This window comes from Portunus trituberculatus, chromosome 3 (genome assembly GCF_017591435.1).
Source record: "Portunus trituberculatus isolate SZX2019 chromosome 3, ASM1759143v1, whole genome shotgun sequence".
Lineage (NCBI taxonomy): Eukaryota > Metazoa > Arthropoda > Malacostraca > Decapoda > Portunidae > Portunus > Portunus trituberculatus.
In genome coordinates, this window is record NC_059257.1 from 185666 (window position 1) to 195665 (window position 10000).

Consider the following 10000-nt stretch of genomic DNA (forward strand, 5'->3'; position numbering starts at 1 on the left):
CAATGATCTCCTAAATCTGACTCAATGCCCTATCCACTCCTATGCTGATGATACCACCCTGCATTATTCAACAGCGTTCAACAGACGCCCAACCCAACAACAATTAAATGACTCAAGGCGAGATGCTATAGGACGCCTAACTTCTGATCTTCCACTTGTTTCTGATTGGGGCAGAGAAAACCTGGTTTTGTTCAATGCCTCAAAACTCAATTTCTACAACTATCTACTCGACATAACCTTCCAGACAACTATCCTCTCTTCTTCAATAACACTCAACTTCCCTCTCCTCTACATTAAACACACTCGGTCTATCCTTCACTAAAAATCTAAACTGGAAATTTCACATCTCTACTCTTGCTAAATCAGCTTCCAAGAAGTTAGGTGTCCTATGGCGTCTTCGTCCATTTTCTCTCCCTCCCAGCTGCTTGCTCTGTACAAGGGCCTTATCCGCCCGTGTATGGAGTATGGCTCTCATGTCTGGGGATCCACACACAGCTTTACTAAACAAGGTGGAATCTAAAGCTTTTGTCTTATCAACTCTTCTCCTCTAACTGACTGTCTTGATTCTTTAAGTCACCGCCGCAATGTTGCATCTTTATCTGTCTTCTACCGCTGTTTTCATGCTGTCTGCTCTTCTGAACTTGCTAACTGCATGCCTTCCCCCTCCTGCGGCCTCGCTGCACAAGACTCTCTACTTCTTCTCATCCCTATTCTGTCCATCTTCCTAATGCAAGAGTTAACCAGTATCTTCACTCCTTCATTCCCTACACTGGTAAACTCTGGAACTCTCTACCTGTGTCTGTATTTCCACCTGCCTATGACTTAAACTCTTTCAAAAGAGGAGTGTCAAGACACCTCTTACGTTAACTGGACCCTCCTTTTAGATTTTTCTGTTTTTCTCTTTCTACTTTTCTTTTAACAGGGCCTGGCAACCAGGATTTTTTTTTTCCAACACTGTGTTTGCCCTTGGCCAGTGCCCTTGTAATGTAAAAAAAAAAAAAAAAAAAGGGAAGAGTTTTGGGAGGAGAAGTGGAAGGTGAAGGGAAGAGGAAGGTTTTATCTCTCTTCAGTACTATGAATGGGTGAGGGGTGGTGAAAGGGGGTCAGGTGGAAAAGAAAGGAATGGTTTTGTGCCTCGTCCGTTATAGGAATAGTGTTAGAAGGGCAAGTAGAGGGAAGGAAATGATTCTGAGTGTATTACAAAGGAGAGAGAAGGGTTTTTTTCACAATTTGGTGTATAAATTGTATTAGTAGAACACGTGAAAGCAAGAATTTTCCTCCTCTCTTCAAATGTATGGATGTGAGGACCAATGAAGAGAAGCGATAGGTTTGTTCCTTTTCAGCTGAAGGGATGAAATCAGGAGAACGAGTGAAGGGAAGTGAAGGGTCTGCTCGCTTCTAGGTATACGACCTCACTGCTTCACTACAGTTCCTCATTAAAACACACCAACATTAATTCATCACAAGCAGCGGGAAGTTTTTTTGAAATTATCAACAGAGCGAAGAAAATCATAATACGGGATGATGGGAAAAGAAAACGTGACAGACCACTTGCTCCTGTGTCATTTTCTTTGGTCCAACTCCTTACCCACATGTTTTGTATTGACTTCCGAGGCTTTGTTCATTTTGGTTTAGTTTCATGAGCGTGACGATTGAGGGAGAGGAGGGAGGAGGGAAGAATCATAAAATACAATTATTATAAAGCAAGGTACAGGGTCGGAGGAGGAGGGAGAGGTGTAAAGTTAATGTATTAACGAAGGGACGTGGAATGAAAGAGGACAATGGGGGAAGATACGAGAGAGAGAGAGAGAGAGAGAGAGAGAGAGAGAGAGAGAGAGAGAGAGAGAGAGAGAGAGAGAGAGAGAGTAAACAAAAATAAAAGAATCTTTTTATTTTCCAATTATTCGTCATTTTTTAAAGATTTATTATCATCATTCTATATTTTTTCCGTTAAAAAAAATCTAAACATTTAATAAAAACACAATTTCTGTCTGGAAGGCTGAAAATCTTATTGGCTTCTACAGTGACAACGACCTTATAGCCAGTGCAGTGTTCCCGGGGCCTTAAGGAAGAGACTGCGGTGTTACCTAGTAATAATTTAGACCTTAATGATGTCAACCTCTTTATTAGCGTGTGGTTTCTATAGCTTTACATGTGTTTCTTTCCTCCATATCTCCCTCCACGAGTTACCTCCACTTACCTCCACCTACACAGACTTTCCTCCATGTTTCCTCCACCTTCTCTCCAATTCTGACTCTCCTGCCTCCCTTCCTTCATAGTCAAAATAGTCGATTTGGTTTGGAACATAGTGTGGCATCGAAGGAGTTAGGTAAAATAGTCTAGTCTCCCCTTCAACTCTCAATACAAAGCTTATCGAAATTTGAAAGGGAAACTATAAAGAAACTGAATTGACCGATGGATTAAAATATATGCCATACTTAATTATGCTGTACTAGTAGCGGAAGTAGTAGTAGTAGTAGTAGTAGCAGCAGCAGCAGCAGCAGCAGCAGCAGCAGCAGCAGCAGCAGCAGCAGCAGCAGCAGCAGCAGCAGCAGCAGCAGCAGCAGCAGCAGCAGCAGCAGCAGCAGCAGCAGCAGCAGCAGCAGCAGCAGCAGCAGCAGCAGCAGCAGCAGCAGCAGCAGCAGCAGCAGCAGCAGCAGCAGCAGCAGCAGCAGCAGCAGCAGCAGCAGCAGCAGCAGCAGCAGCAGCAGCAGCAGCAGCAGGTGCAGCAGCAGCAGCAGCAGCAGCAGCAGCAGTGAAGCAGCAGCAGCAGTGGTGCAGCAGCAGCAGTTGCAGCAGCAGTGGTGCAGCAGCAGTGGCAGTGGCAGCAGCAGCAGCAGCAGCAGCAGCAGCAGCAGCAGCAGCAGCAGCAGCAGTGGTGGTGCAGCAGCAGCAGGTGTTGCAGCAGTGCAGCAGCAGCAGCAGCAGCAGCAGCAGCAGCAGCAGCAGCAGCAGGTGCAGCAGCAGCAGCAGCAGCAGCAGCAGCAGCAGCAGCAGCAGCAGCAGCAGCAGCAGCAGCAGCAGCAGCAGCAGCAGCAGCAGCAGCAGCAGCAGCAGCAGCAGCAGCAGCAGCAGCAGCAGCAGCAGCAGCAGCAGCAGCAGCAGCAGCAGCAGCAGCAGCGCAGTGGCAGTAGTAGTAGTAGTAGTAGTAGTAGTAGTAATAGTAGTAGTACTATTAATGGAAATAGTAGTAGTAGTGGTAGAAATAATAGTAGTAGTGGCAGAAATAGTAGTAGTAGTAGTAGTAGTAGTAGTAGTAGTAGTAGTAGTAGTAGACGGAGAAGGAAAAGGAGGAGGAGGAGGAGGAGGAGGACGTAATAGAGAGAAGGAAGAGGTGATTCAAAAGAAAAAGAAAAATATATATATATATATATATATATATATATATATATATATATATATATATATATATATATATATATATATATATATATATATATATATATATATATATATATATATATATATTTATTTATTTATTTATTTATTTATTTATTTATTTATTTATTTATTTATTTATTTATTTTTATTTTTTTTTTTACGTAGGGAAGAGGGCCAGCCAAGGGCAAAAAAAAATGAAAGATTGAAAAAAGGGCCACTTGAGCGCTGGCTCTCCAAAGAGTTCAAAAAGTGCCAAAACCGTCAGCCAGAATTAGGGGAGCAAATGCCTCGATACCTCCCTCTTAAAAGAAGACAAGTTGTAGGAATTTGGAAATACAGATGCAGGGAGGGAGTTCCAGAGTTTACCAGTGAAAGGGATGAATGATTGAGCGTACTGGTTAACTCTTGCATTAGAGAGTTGGACAGAATAGGGACGAGAGGAAGAAGAAAGCCTTGTGCAGCGTGGCCGCAGGAGGAGGGGAGGCATGCAGTTAGCAAGATCAGTAGAACAGTTACCATGAAAATAGCGATAAAATATAGAAAGGGATGCAACATTTCGGCGGTGAGAAAGAGACTGAAGACAGTTAGTCAGAGGAGGAGTTGATGAGACGAAGAGCTTTCGATTCCACCCTATCAAGCAAAGCTGTGTGACTGGAACCCCCCCAAACATGCGAAGAATACTCCATACAGGGACGGATAAGGCCCTTATACAGAGTAAGCAGTTGGAGGGGCGAGAAAAACTGTCGGAGACGCCTCAGAACACCTAATTTCATAGAAGCTGTTTTAGCAAGAGATGAGATGTGAAGTTTCCAGTTAAGATTATGAGCAAAGGACAGACCGAGGATATTCATTGTGGAAGAGGGAGACAGTTGAGTGTCATTGAAGAAGAGAGGATAGTTGTCTGGAAGGTTGTGTCGAGTTGATAGATGGAGGAATTGAGTTTTTAAAGCATTGAAAACTACTAGATTATCTCTGCCCCAATCGGAAATTTTAGAAAGATCGGAAGTCAGGCGTTCCGTGGCGTCCCCGCGTGATCTGTTGATTTCCTGAAGGGTTGGACGTCTCTGAAAGAACGTGGAAAGATGTAGGGTGGTATCATCAGCGTAGGAGTGGATAGGGCAAGAAGTTTGGTTAAGAAGATCATTAATGAATAATAGAAAGAGAGTGGGTGACAGGACAGAACCCTGAGGAACCTCCTCAGGTCCCCCCAACTGGCAGAGGCAAAACGCCAGAGGCACCTTCGCTTTGGGGGATCCTGCGGAGGGATTGGAAAAATAGGACAAGATACAGAAATGAGATTGTGATCGGAGGAGCCCAACGGAGATGAAAGGGTGACAGCATAAGCAGAAGGGTTAGAGGTGAGGAAGAGATCAAGAATGTTGGGCGTGTCTCCAAGACGGTCAGGAATACGAGTAGGGTGTTGCACCAGTTGCTCTAGGTCATGGAGGATAGCAAAGTTGAAGGCTAGTTCACCAGGGTGGTCAGTGAAGGGAGAGGAAAGCCAAAGCTGGTGGTGAACATTGAAATCTCCAAGAATGGAAATCTCAGCGACAGGGTAGAGGGACAGAATGTGCTCCACTTTAGAAGTTAAGTAGTCGAAGAAATTACTATAGTCAGAAGAGTTAGGGGAGAGATAAACAGCACAGATGAATTTAGTTTGAGAGTGACTGTTAAGTCGTAGCCAGATGGTGGAAAACTCGGAAGACTCAAGAGCGTGGCCACGAGAGCAAGTTAAGTCGTTGCGCACATAGACGCAACATCCAGCTTTGGAATGAAAATGAGAATAGAGAAAGTAGGAGGGAACAGAGAAGGAACTACTGTCAGTTGCCTCAGACAGCTGTGTTTCGGTGAGGAAAAGAAGATGAGGTTTAATAGAGGAGAGGTGGTGTTCCACGGATTGAAAATTAGATCTAAGACCGCGAATGTTGCAGAAGTCAATGTAGAAAAAGTTGAGGGAGGTGTCAAGGCATTTGTGGTCTTCAACAGGAGAGGTGTCCGACCTGGGGACATTTTTGGTCCCCTCCCCATATATATATATATATATATATATATATATATATATATATATATATATATATATATATATATATATATATATATATATATATATATATATATATATATATATATGTAATTTATTTCCTTATTTCTTATTTGATAATACATTAATCTTTGTCTTATATTGCATCATGTTTAATTTGTGTCTGTCTCTGTCTTTAACTAATCAACTTTGAAATATATATACAATTATTAACAACACACCTTTTGAAAGTTGTACATTTGTCACCAGTACACCTTTTGAAAGTTACATAATTAATACCAAGGCAACTTTTTGTAACAAACATTATTGAATGAAATTGTTAGATGAATAATACTATTACTACTACCACTACTACTACTACTACTACTACTACTACTACTACTACTACTACTACTACTACTACTACTACTACTACTACTACTACTACTACTAATGATAATAATAATAATAATAATAATAATAATAATAATAATAATAATAATAATAATAATACTACTACTACTACTACTACTACTACTACTACTACTACTACTACTACTACTAATAATAATAATAATAATAATAATAATAATAATAATAATAATAATAATTATTATTATTATTATTATTATTATTATTATTATTATTATTATTATTATTATTATTATTATTATTATTATTATTATTATTATTATAGTATTAATAACAATAATAGCAATAATAATAATAGAAAAAAATAATATCAATATTAATAGTAATATCAATGATAATAATAATAATAATATTAATAATAATAATAATGATAATAATAATAATAATAATAATAATAATAATAATGATAATAATAATAATAATAATAATAATAATAATAATAATAATAATAATAATAATAATAATGATAAGGGTACAATAGTGTGGTGTGGTGTGGAGTGATTCAGTGTGGTGTGGCTCAGTGGTGTGGTGGTGGTGTGGTTTGGAGTGGAGTGGAGTGGAGTGGAGTGGTGTAGTGTGGTGGTGTGTTGGTATTGTGTGGTTTGGTGATGGTGGTGTGGTGTGGTGTGGTGTGGTGTGGTGTGGTGTGGTAGTAGTGGTTGTGTGGTTTGGTGTGGTGTGGTGTGGTGATGGTATGGTATGGTGTGGTAATAGCGTGGTGTGGCGTGGTGTGGAGTGGTGTGGTGTGGTGTGGTGTGGTGTGGTGGTGTGGTTTGATGTGATGTTGTGTGGTGTCGTGTGGTGTGGTTAAATGTGGTGTGGTGTGGTGTGGTGTGGTATGGTGTGACGTGGTGTGGTGTGTTGAGGTTTGGTGGTGTGGTGTGGTGTGGTTTGGTGGTGTGGTGTGGTGTGGTGTGGTATGGTGTGGTTTGGTGGTGTGGTTTGGTGTGATGTTTTGTTGTGGTGGTGGTGATGTGATGTTGTGTGATATGGTGGTTGCGGTGGTGTGATATGGTGGTGGTTCAATGTGGTGTGGAGTGGTGTGGTATGGTGTGGAGTGGTGGTGGTGGTGTGGTGTAACAAAACACGTGTGTGGTGTGGTGTGGTGTGTCATGCCAAGGTGTACAGTATAACAGGTTAATAACAGTTGTGGTGATTGCATGAGTCACAAGTCACTAACTATTGACTTCCTATGTAGTCCAGTGTGAATTCTTAACAAAACACGTGTAGTAACTCTTGTAATGGGAATATATGGAGTTATACGAGCGTTCATATGTATCTGCTGATTACTTGTAATTATATACGTCGCCAAACACACGATTCTTGTCATTCAAACTGGTAACAAGTAATTACATACTTCATTAAACACTTAATTCATTATAATTTAATGTAATATTCAAACCCTGCACCTCTGTAACAACTCTTGCTATCGGAAAATAAGTAATTAGGTAAATGGCGCATGGTATGTAATTGGTTACCTACCGATTATATACGACATGCGATTTAGATCAGATGTAATCCAATGTAATTTCTCGGCATTGAATAGTTGTTGTTGTTACTGGAAATGATTTAACAGGATAGACTAATTACATCAGTACACAATGACGCCAAAATGTAATGAGGAAAGAGGAAGCTGTGCACGTCATCATTTTAACGCCCCAAATCCACAATAATGACACGTGGACATTCACTTCATTGTACCGGCACTGGATGAAAAGTATCTCGTCAAATGTATAGACTGTATTTCTTACCTTTCTCTTCTCTTCCTTCGCTGCCTGCAAGTGAAATGCGAAAATATGGAGTTCCAGAGACGATGCTCTATGTATGTCATCACTCGCACGCAAAAAATATTTCATTATGACACTGCAACATTATAATTGAAGGAAAGTAAGTAATTGCAATTATATTCTTGCGTCTCTCCTCTCACTCCCCGTGTCTTGTGTCTCTCTCTCTCTCTCTCTCTCTCTCTCTCTCTCTCTTTGGTTCGAGACAATTCGCTCGTTCATAGAATTTCGAATCTCTCTCTCTCTCTCTCTCTCTCTCTCTCTCTCTCTCTCTCTCTCTCTCTCTCTCTCACACACACACACACACACACACACACACACACACACACACACAGCAAATTCTGCCCTTACGAGAGAGAGAGAGAGAGAGAGAGAGAGAGAGAGAGTTCACCACAGCCGGGGAGACATGACATGCAAAAAGAGAAAAAAATCACCGCATTGTTTTGCTGCACCGAAACAACAAAATAAAAAGAGAAATACGAACCCTGTGAAAATATGTGTAAAAAGGGAAGAAATATTATTACCTTCAATGTTGACAATCCCTTCCATTACAATATTACCTTTTACCACCACCACCACCACCACCACCACCACCTACAACAACACCAGCAGTAAAGAATAGGTAGCAGTACTTCAAGCACTAACTAACACTTCACCACGTGCACCATATTAACCACTACCGACCGACGCCATTCGCTCATTCACACAACAACACCACGAAAAATAAATAAATAAATAAATAAATAAATAAATAAACATCAACTCCTACATTTACACACAAAAGTCTTCAACAGTACCTACACACACACACACACACACACACACACACACACACACGGCCCGGTAGCTCAGTGGTTAGAGCGCTGGCTTCACAAGCCAGAGGACCGGGGTTCGATTCCCTGGCCGGGTGGAGATATTTGGGTGTGTCTCCTTTCACGTGTAGCCCCTGTTCACTGTTCACTGTTCAGTGTTCACCTAGCAGTGAGTAGGTACGGGATGTAAATGAGCTCAGTCTCGTCAGAGACTGCAGCAGATCAAACAGTGAATTACACACACACACACACACTCACAGACAGGCACACAGACAGACACACACACACACACACTCACAGACAGAGAGACAGGCACACAGACACACACACAGACACACACACACACACACAGACAGAGAGACAGACACACAGATAGGCAGACAGACACAACCATCAACTCCCAGTTTAAAAGGACCCACAATCCACTGCTAACACCACCCACACACTCTCTCTCTCTCTCTCTCTCTCTCTCTCTCTAACAAGCTCTTAGCAACGTGTTAACAAGCTGGCTCTCCTTCACCACAGTGCCATGACACCTTCCCTCGGCTGTGTGTCTGTCTGTCTGTATCTCACACTACCTGCCTCACATATTATTATTAGCATTCAATCCTCCTTCCTCCTCCTCCTCCTCGAAGCCTAAAGGAAGAAAATATATTTGCACTAGTGTCTGTATTTTATTGTTATGACAGACGCTTATCTTCACTAGTGAAGAAAATAGGCTTTCATTTATCATTACAGGCTTATATTTATGTATTAAGTTTTGAATATAGAAGGCAGAGGTTCTCAAAATATCGAGATGACATTTTAGCCCTCAAACTGCTAAATCAACGTCATCATTTGTATTGTTTCTTTAAAAATATATTAGTGCAGAATATACGCTGCTATTTATTATTATTGAACTGTGTTTGTTTTAAGATTTATAATATATATAGTAATGGTTCTCAAAATGTCGAGATGGCTTTTTGTTTCTCAAAATAATGAACTCTATATTATTATTTTGGATATTAAAAAAAAAAAGATATTGATACAAAATAATTAATTTTGATTAATATTATGTGGTTACAATTATGCATTAACATTGAATATAGAGACGGTTCTCAAAATGTCGAGATGGCTTTTCATTTTTTTTCTTTTCAAACTACAATGATGCTGCAATGTTTTGTATATTTTCTAGATAAAAGTATATTGGTGTAGAAAACCTAGAGGCTTTTATTTATGATCATAGGCCTACATTCATGCATTAAGGTGAAATTATATTGCCTTGGAGTTCTTAAGATTTATTAGATAGTTCAGTTCCCCTTAAAATGTTCACGTTTTCTCTAATAGAAAATAAAATAATAATGTAATATTAATAAATATAATAACAATAATAATGATAATAATTATAAATTAAGAACAATAATAATGAAAATAATAATGATAAAAATAATAATCATGATAATAATATTAATAATAATAATCCCGTTTTCTTTATCAATAATATAAATGATAATGGTAATACTGATAATATTAATGATATTGATAATTGATAATAAACATAATACTAATTGATAATAATAATAATAATAATA

The 10000-nt window shown here is 39.8% G+C and overlaps 1 protein-coding gene across 1 annotated transcript in view; it reads right to left on the reverse strand.

The window, feature by feature from the left end:
* LOC123508091 (RING finger protein 224-like) overlaps positions 1 to 10000 on the reverse strand; it is a 212015-nt gene that overhangs the window by 184712 nt on the left and 17303 nt on the right. The gene's annotated exons all lie outside the window — the stretch shown is intronic.